The sequence below is a fragment of the Etheostoma spectabile genome, chromosome 9 (assembly GCF_008692095.1).
Source record: "Etheostoma spectabile isolate EspeVRDwgs_2016 chromosome 9, UIUC_Espe_1.0, whole genome shotgun sequence".
Lineage (NCBI taxonomy): Eukaryota > Metazoa > Chordata > Actinopteri > Perciformes > Percidae > Etheostoma > Etheostoma spectabile.
Window position 1 is genome coordinate 1938226 of NC_045741.1, and position 7188 is coordinate 1945413.

The 7188-nt window shown below is 42.3% G+C and overlaps 1 long non-coding RNA gene across 1 annotated transcript in view; it reads left to right on the forward strand.

The window, feature by feature from the left end:
* Window positions 1–533: 533 nt before the first annotated feature.
* LOC116696142 (uncharacterized) overlaps window positions 534–7188 on the forward strand; it is an 11304-nt gene continuing 4649 nt past the window's right edge. The window contains exons 1-2 of the long non-coding RNA XR_004333632.1: window positions 534–659; window positions 1049–1052. This is a non-coding gene — a long non-coding RNA (uncharacterized LOC116696142). The remainder of the gene's footprint in view (window positions 660–1048; window positions 1053–7188) is intronic.

Here is a 7188-nt window from a genome sequence, read left to right on the forward strand (position 1 = left end):
AGTTTCAAAATGAAATTAGATTTACAACAAGTGTTGAGGTGCGTGGCCCTGTCTCCACTTGGTAATGCTGTTTTAGGCGAGCGGTAATGACTTGTGTGGATTCAAATGGTGGTGTAATCGAAAAAGAGATGCCGTGACTGGAACAGATGTTTCACATGCTTCTCATCAGATGTCTGTGAGCGTGTGTGTGTGTCTGTGTGTGTCTTTGTTTGTGTCTCTGTGTGTGTTTGGTAAATCTATACTCATTGGGACAGATTTTAACAATCCAGTGTTTTTGTGAATACATTTTTGGATTGATTCTTAGGGCTGTTGGTTAAATGGAATTGTAGGGTTCCACTGGTTACTGGTTATGGGCATGGTTAGGGTAAGCCCTTAGGCCATAAATGTACTATAATATAATACAATGTTCTTGCATGTATAGCAAAAACAAGGTCTGGTGAGGGGGCATATGTATATGTGTGTTCCACCAAAACAAGTTCCTTCCCGAGGCTATTTTGCGGAAGCAACTTGGCTCTGTCGAGCACACAGCGCTTGTGATTGGTTTAAAGAAATGCCAATAAACTAGAGCACGTTTTTCTCCCATCCCAGAAGGCTTTGTGGACTAGCTAGACACTCATTCGCAGTGCTGTGGAGGAAGGTCTGTCAAAGCAATGACTAGTGTGAAGTGACTCCTCATTCTGAATACAAGATACATACCACATTAGCTTCCATTTGCTATAAGAAGACTTTTGGGCTTTTTGGTACTTACCTGTGAAGTGAAATCACATACACATAGTGAAACTCCTCAGTGATTAGGAAACAAGACTAGCGTACTTTTTCTAAACCCTGTATCCCACTTTTTGTGTATTTGCTATGGGAGTGCATGTGAGAGCCGCCAGTCTGGCTTCTACATGCAGAATCTGATCCAGTTTTAAAAATTGAATGGCTGAATATTTAGACAATGTGGATGAGATAAGTCACCACCGTGAGATTTCAGCAAATGTCACAAGTTGGCGTTACGCATGGTTGTAGATTGCAAACTGGCTTGCTAGATCAAAGAGTTCAGAAGCTAAGTTCTTTGGCTCAATAGAGAGAGTTGGCCACCTGTGCAGAATACAGGGTTGTGGCTAGGGCTGCACGATTATGGCCAAAAGGATAATCACGATTATTTTGATCAAAATTTTGATCGCGATTATTCTCACGATTATTTGTTGATTTTACCCAAAACCAATTTTATTGTCGCATAGGCTATTTATAACTGCGAGAGGGAGTGTGATGGACGCTACTCACAGAGAGACGGCTGACTCATTATGAACGGGTCCAGCACGGGTCGAACGGCGGATACACACGTCGTGTGTATGAAACGTCTGTATCTTCACTGCGCTGCATTTTTATTAACTATGATATTCTGGCCATGGGTCACATCTCTGGCCCAGGTCCAGGTCCCGGTCTCGGTACAGCAGCTGCGTCTCACACGCTGTTACTCTACCAACTGAAGTTAGCGGCATTCAATAACTTCTTCTGTGTTCTTCGCCGTGGCGGCCGCGATAGCAGAGTTACCCGCGGAAACACTGGTACAAACACAGGTTTACCCCTCATACTAAACAATATACAGCTGTGTTAATGAAAAATTAAAACTGCTAGACCAAAAATCAGAGTGTGGAGCCGCGGCCGCTGTGTGGCGGGGCGCGGAGAGTAAGAGGAGAGAGGGTAGGACGAGAGAGCGTAGAAAGATCCAACAAGGCACGGTTACAGACGAAATGGTCATGTAACGCAAAATTAAACATACCATATAAACAGCATTGCAGCGGATGCGAGGACATTAGACACGGTGCGTCCTTGAGGAGCTAACAGCTAACAGACGCTAACTAGCACCGACTAGCACTGCTCATGCTGTTGTCTGAAAACAACCGATGGGACAAAGTGTTGCGTTTAATGGGAAACTGGAAAACCTTGAGACAAGACGTATTAACATGTATCTGTTGAGTTTTCCTCCGTTACTCTGTCCTCTGTGACTGTCTAATCTGGAAACTTAGAGGCACGGGGTGCAGGGAACTACTCTGACTGGTCATGAGCAGACGGCTTTAAGGGCGGGGTAGATGGCTTTGCAAAAAACCGGAGCGTTCTATGAAATGACGCTTATAAAAAATAATCGCTCGATTTTACAATTCGATTAATTGTGCAGCCCTAGTTGTGGCAGAGACATTTGGTGTCACGAAGACAACCATTCACCGCTGTGTATACGCGGTGGGCAGGGCGATACGATGCAAGCTGTTGAACCAATTCGTTAATTTACCGGACGTGGCTGAGGCAGAGGCAATGGTGGACCACAACTCCACTACGCAACAAGTACCACAAGTGTACGGCGTACTGATGGGATTCATTTCCCATTCCTTCCCCCATCTGATGGATACCAGGACGATAGTCATGTGAGTTACATATTTACTACGTCACAACTTATTCAGCAAAACTATTTCCATCTACCATTTTGCACATTAACTCTTCAAAAAAGACAAAAAACAACTCAAGCAAGCGTGAACAAGTTTTTGCGAATGTGAGGAAGTTTTTTTAAATGTTTCTTTTTCCATCAACATTTTTTAAAGCGATACTTAAAAACATGCACAAAAATATGTTGATAGACACATGACTAAGGATTTCTGTTGATTGTTTTCCTTTGGGTTTTTTTGGGAGCAATTGTATGTAAAATCATACTGTCATGAATTAAAACAAACCCAATTTATAAAAACAAATTATTTATATTATTAATTATTTAGTAGTGATAAGTAGCCTAAAGTTTTATATTTGTTATGTTTCTTTGCATGTTAAACTTAACATGCTTACTTTAGACAACATAACTCCACTCTACTAATGATTTTTAGTAATGACTGCTAAACTTGATGTGTCTACCCCATAAACTTAACAATCTGTGTTAATACAACTTAAGCTGTTAAGTTTTGCGTTTGTAAAAACTTAAATGGTTTAAGGCAACGGATTTCCATGCAATTGTCAAGTAAAGTCAACTAATATGGGATAACAGTGTATTCATCTTACCTTCATGTCGTTTGTTGGAGACTGTTTTTGAGTGTGATATTTATATGCTCATTGTTGCCATGGGAAATATAAACATTGGAACAATTAAACATCCCACCCACTGCAGCTACATGTGGCTGTGACAGAAAAGCTGCAGAGCCCCATACTGACATGACAGGCCTTTCTTAGATCCTGTCTAGGCCTGCTCCCTCTCTCCCATGTCTTACCCCTGTCTTCCTGTCTCACCTTCAATGGTGAGACTGACTCAGTGCCATTTCCCAATGTGTGTGAACACGCATAATAGAAGGACACACTTACACACTTATAATACACAATACTGTGGCACTGACACACCTTCTGTCTCTGTCTTACAAGTCATACAATAGCTGCACACACCCAGACACACACGGGGGCACGCACACAGGAAGACATTATCATGGTCTTAAGACACTCACCACTTTGAAGCTGTAATGTAGCTGTGTCATTTCACCACATAATCAGAACTTGTTTAATGAAAATAACAATAATCAGTTATTAAAGCTGCAAGGATGTTTTCCTCTCATTCAATCATTCATTTTGTATGTCGAAGTGGTAAATTTGGCCTGATGGGGAAACTAGAAAAAATTAAGTTGCCAATTTGTTAGCAAACAACCAATTTACACACCTGGACCAACATTAGCATTTATTTGGAGTCACGTTTCAGTCCACCTGGTCAATATACGACCAGGTTTTTCTGTCTTTTTGATTTATTTATTTTATCTCTGGCTGCTAAGTGACACAACTTTGTGTGTCTGCTGTTGGGTGCTGAGCAGACACAGTGTGCAGTGGCTTTGCAACAAACATCTGCCTGCTGTGGGTGGAAACACTACTGGTGGCAGCAGTGAGCAGTGTTGAGGACGCTACTGTAATTAAAAGTAGATGTCTCTTTCTCTTTCTATAAAGTAGGTACAATGTGTTGATATATTTTCAGAATAGTTTGTAGCTTGCTACTTTCAACAAAAATAGTGTTTCAGTAGCTTAATTACTTCCACTGAGGAGCATCTTTAATAGATACTAGTTACAGTTAGTCTTGGTGGGGGAAACAATCGATTCACGTATGTATTGTGATTTTTTGCAACGATTTTTTAAATTGATTCTTTTTCCCGCAATAGCTCTTTTTTTATCTATGATTCACCTAAATATTTAATGTTCATGCAGTACTGCCGATGGAGACTACATTATATCTGTTTCCAGCAAAACAGACCAAAAGCCGAAAATACCGAAAATACATCTTTTTTACTCCTGTACAAATAAAATAATTGTCTGATGGACTGACTGTAATGTAATGTGCATTATTGTTAGCAAACAATTCATTTTTAGAAATGTCTCATAACATATTGTCTCTAGAAGTGCATTATTAACTAAAAAGCAAATCGCAAAGCTGAATACTATCGTATCGCAATACTTCTAGAATACAAATTGAATCAGCTCCCATGTTTTGTGGAATCAAATCTGGACAAAGGCATATCATCCCAGCCCTGATAGTTCGTTATAATAGTTTGAATTTTGATTGTGGTACCGTAAATGCCATGCAAATTAATTTAGAATTATGTCTTAAAAAAAATGAATATCAATACAATATTTCATTTAACCTGGCCGGTGTCTAGTCTATATCCACAACGTTTTATCTCCGGGATTGTTCAGGCCAGATCCATTACCTTCAGTTAGCTTACATTTGCAAGACGAAAACAACTTTTGAAAGTACCCGTTCCACCAAAACAAGTCCCTTCACAAGGCTATTTAACAGAAGCTCCATTGCTCCGTGCGGCTCTTAGCGCCAAGATGAGTGTGATTGGTTTAAAGAAATTCCAATAAACCAAAGCACGTTTTTCTCCCTTCCCCGAATGCTGTGTGGACTAGCCAGACCCTCGCAGACTAGTGTTTGTCTAAATATATTTATACAAACAGAATAACATACGTTATGTTTATCCACTGGACTGTCCACATCTTTAGGCCTAGAATACTGTAAGCAGTGTAAAGATTAATCTCTACACACTAAGTCAAACTGCCTCAGAAGCAGCACATGGCTCTCACAATGTGCTGGTGCTGCTAACGATACACTCAGGAATCACCTCCAAGCATAATTTGACATGTTCATCATGCTTACAAGACAGGACTACTTTGTGGGTTTGTTTAATTACTGCCATTGTGTCGTAGATGCATACAAAGGACTTTATATTCAGGTGAAGCATCATTGTCAACATCCTCTGTGGAGCCGTCAGAAAGATTTCTTATCGATCCAGTGCATGTAATACATGCAGGCTCCATTGTGAAGCTACAGTGCACTTTACACACACAGATGATTGACAGGCTGTTGTATTTCCTCAGAAGAGTGTGAACCAGTGAACCTGGTTAATAAAACATTAGAAGTGCCTGAGAGGCCCGGCTGAAACGAGGGATGGGGGAGAAGGGGTCACTAGTGTTCAACCACCATCACGGCCTCAGAGTGAGCGCGGGAGCTCCCCATCCTCCAAAGCACATCACAGGGGGTCCATGTGGCCTCATTAAAATCAAGGAGATCACATGTAAGGACCAGAGGAAGAGGGCTAGTCCCAGCTCAAAGCGCCTGGACTCCCAGGGCATTACTCTTTGAGGAAGTGCCACTGGAGAACACAGGGATAAAGCCTCAAACCGTTAAAACAATGGGCATTTAACACAGCCTTTGCACTCTCCCTTCTGCAGGATCCATTCAGCTAATGCTTCAAAGATGGTGCTGCTGCAGCTACGGAGCTACCCTGACTCCGATTGGAAGTGAGCCATGTCAAGTTCACCTGATTTGATTTCTTAGATAACCTTGCGGGATGAAGAGATAAAGGCTGGCAGCTAGCTGTGTTTTGTGGTGGTCTGAGCCCTCTTTGCTTTGGATCTACTCCATACTCTGAGACACTCCAGGATATGTTAGATCTTAGCTCTTTTCCACATGAACAATAGTCTTGGTCATTCCCTTCGTTACCAAGGAGAAAACACAGTTATGCAGCTAAACTGCGTAATTGGGCCTTAGCAGAGCTTTTTCTTATTGAACTATTTAATTTTCATGATATGTCAATAATTAACATGGCTGATTGTGTAAAGAGCGGGGGAAGAGTGAGCTGCAAGTCATTGCGTTTGTTCAGCTGTCTGCGTCACTGTCGCCTGTTTTTCATCTTTTTTCCTCTTTTATTTATTCTTATTTATTCTTTGGACGCCTTCCTAGTCATGTATTAAAGCTTTGCAGCTTGGCGGCAAGAGTGCGGCTGTCAGAGTGGGGGGTGCCGTAGTGCATCATCACTGCCTTTAATGGCTCGCATCAAGTTCTGACAAGACTACTTAAAAAAAATGGGCTTGGCAAAATGAAGGGCCGGGCGGCTGTTGCACCTTGGGATAAATAAATCGCTTATTTTTGTTTTAGTCTTATACATTTCCAGTAAGCAGCAGTCCCCTTGTCGTGGGTTGTACTTATAGCTGACTTTTTGAGTTTAAGAAGCGGGTCAGAACCTACTATACACGACAATATTGTTAGAGAACATTTACCATGTTGAGATATCATTAAAAAGCTGCTGTCAGACTCAGGGGCACTCACTGACCAGGTCTGTAGTCTGACGAACACTCATAATGAGTGGGTGGAACACCGGGAGGAGGGGGAGAGGTTTGTTTATGGCTACAGTCTAAGAAAGCTCTTGTTTGGGGGACAAGGGTTCACGGCGAGCAGAGGGTAATTATGCTCCATCCGTTGGCTTCGGGATGCTTCACAAAACCTGACACAGGAGGGCAGGCGTGCCAGGCAAACGGGAGGGAGGGTGAGGGGGGCAGGAACAAACGATGGTGACAGTGATATCATGGTGCTTGCAAATACACACACATGCAGTACACACATGCATAAACACACACCATCCGTGTAACTGGCATGTGCCCCAGGAAGGCAAGAATGCCAGGGAGAGAGGAAGCAGCAGAGAGTTAATTAGGGCTTGGATGCACACTCTTAGGGCTCTCACACCTCACTCACCTCCAGCCTGCTTCCTTCCTGTCATTGTTCCCTGCAGTTCAGCCAGGGAGACACACACAACAAGATGGCCCCCAAATAGCTCCCCCTATGACAAGTTTACCTTAGTAGTGTCGGAAGGAGCATCTGTGTGTGTGTGTGTGTGTGTGTGTGTGTGTGTG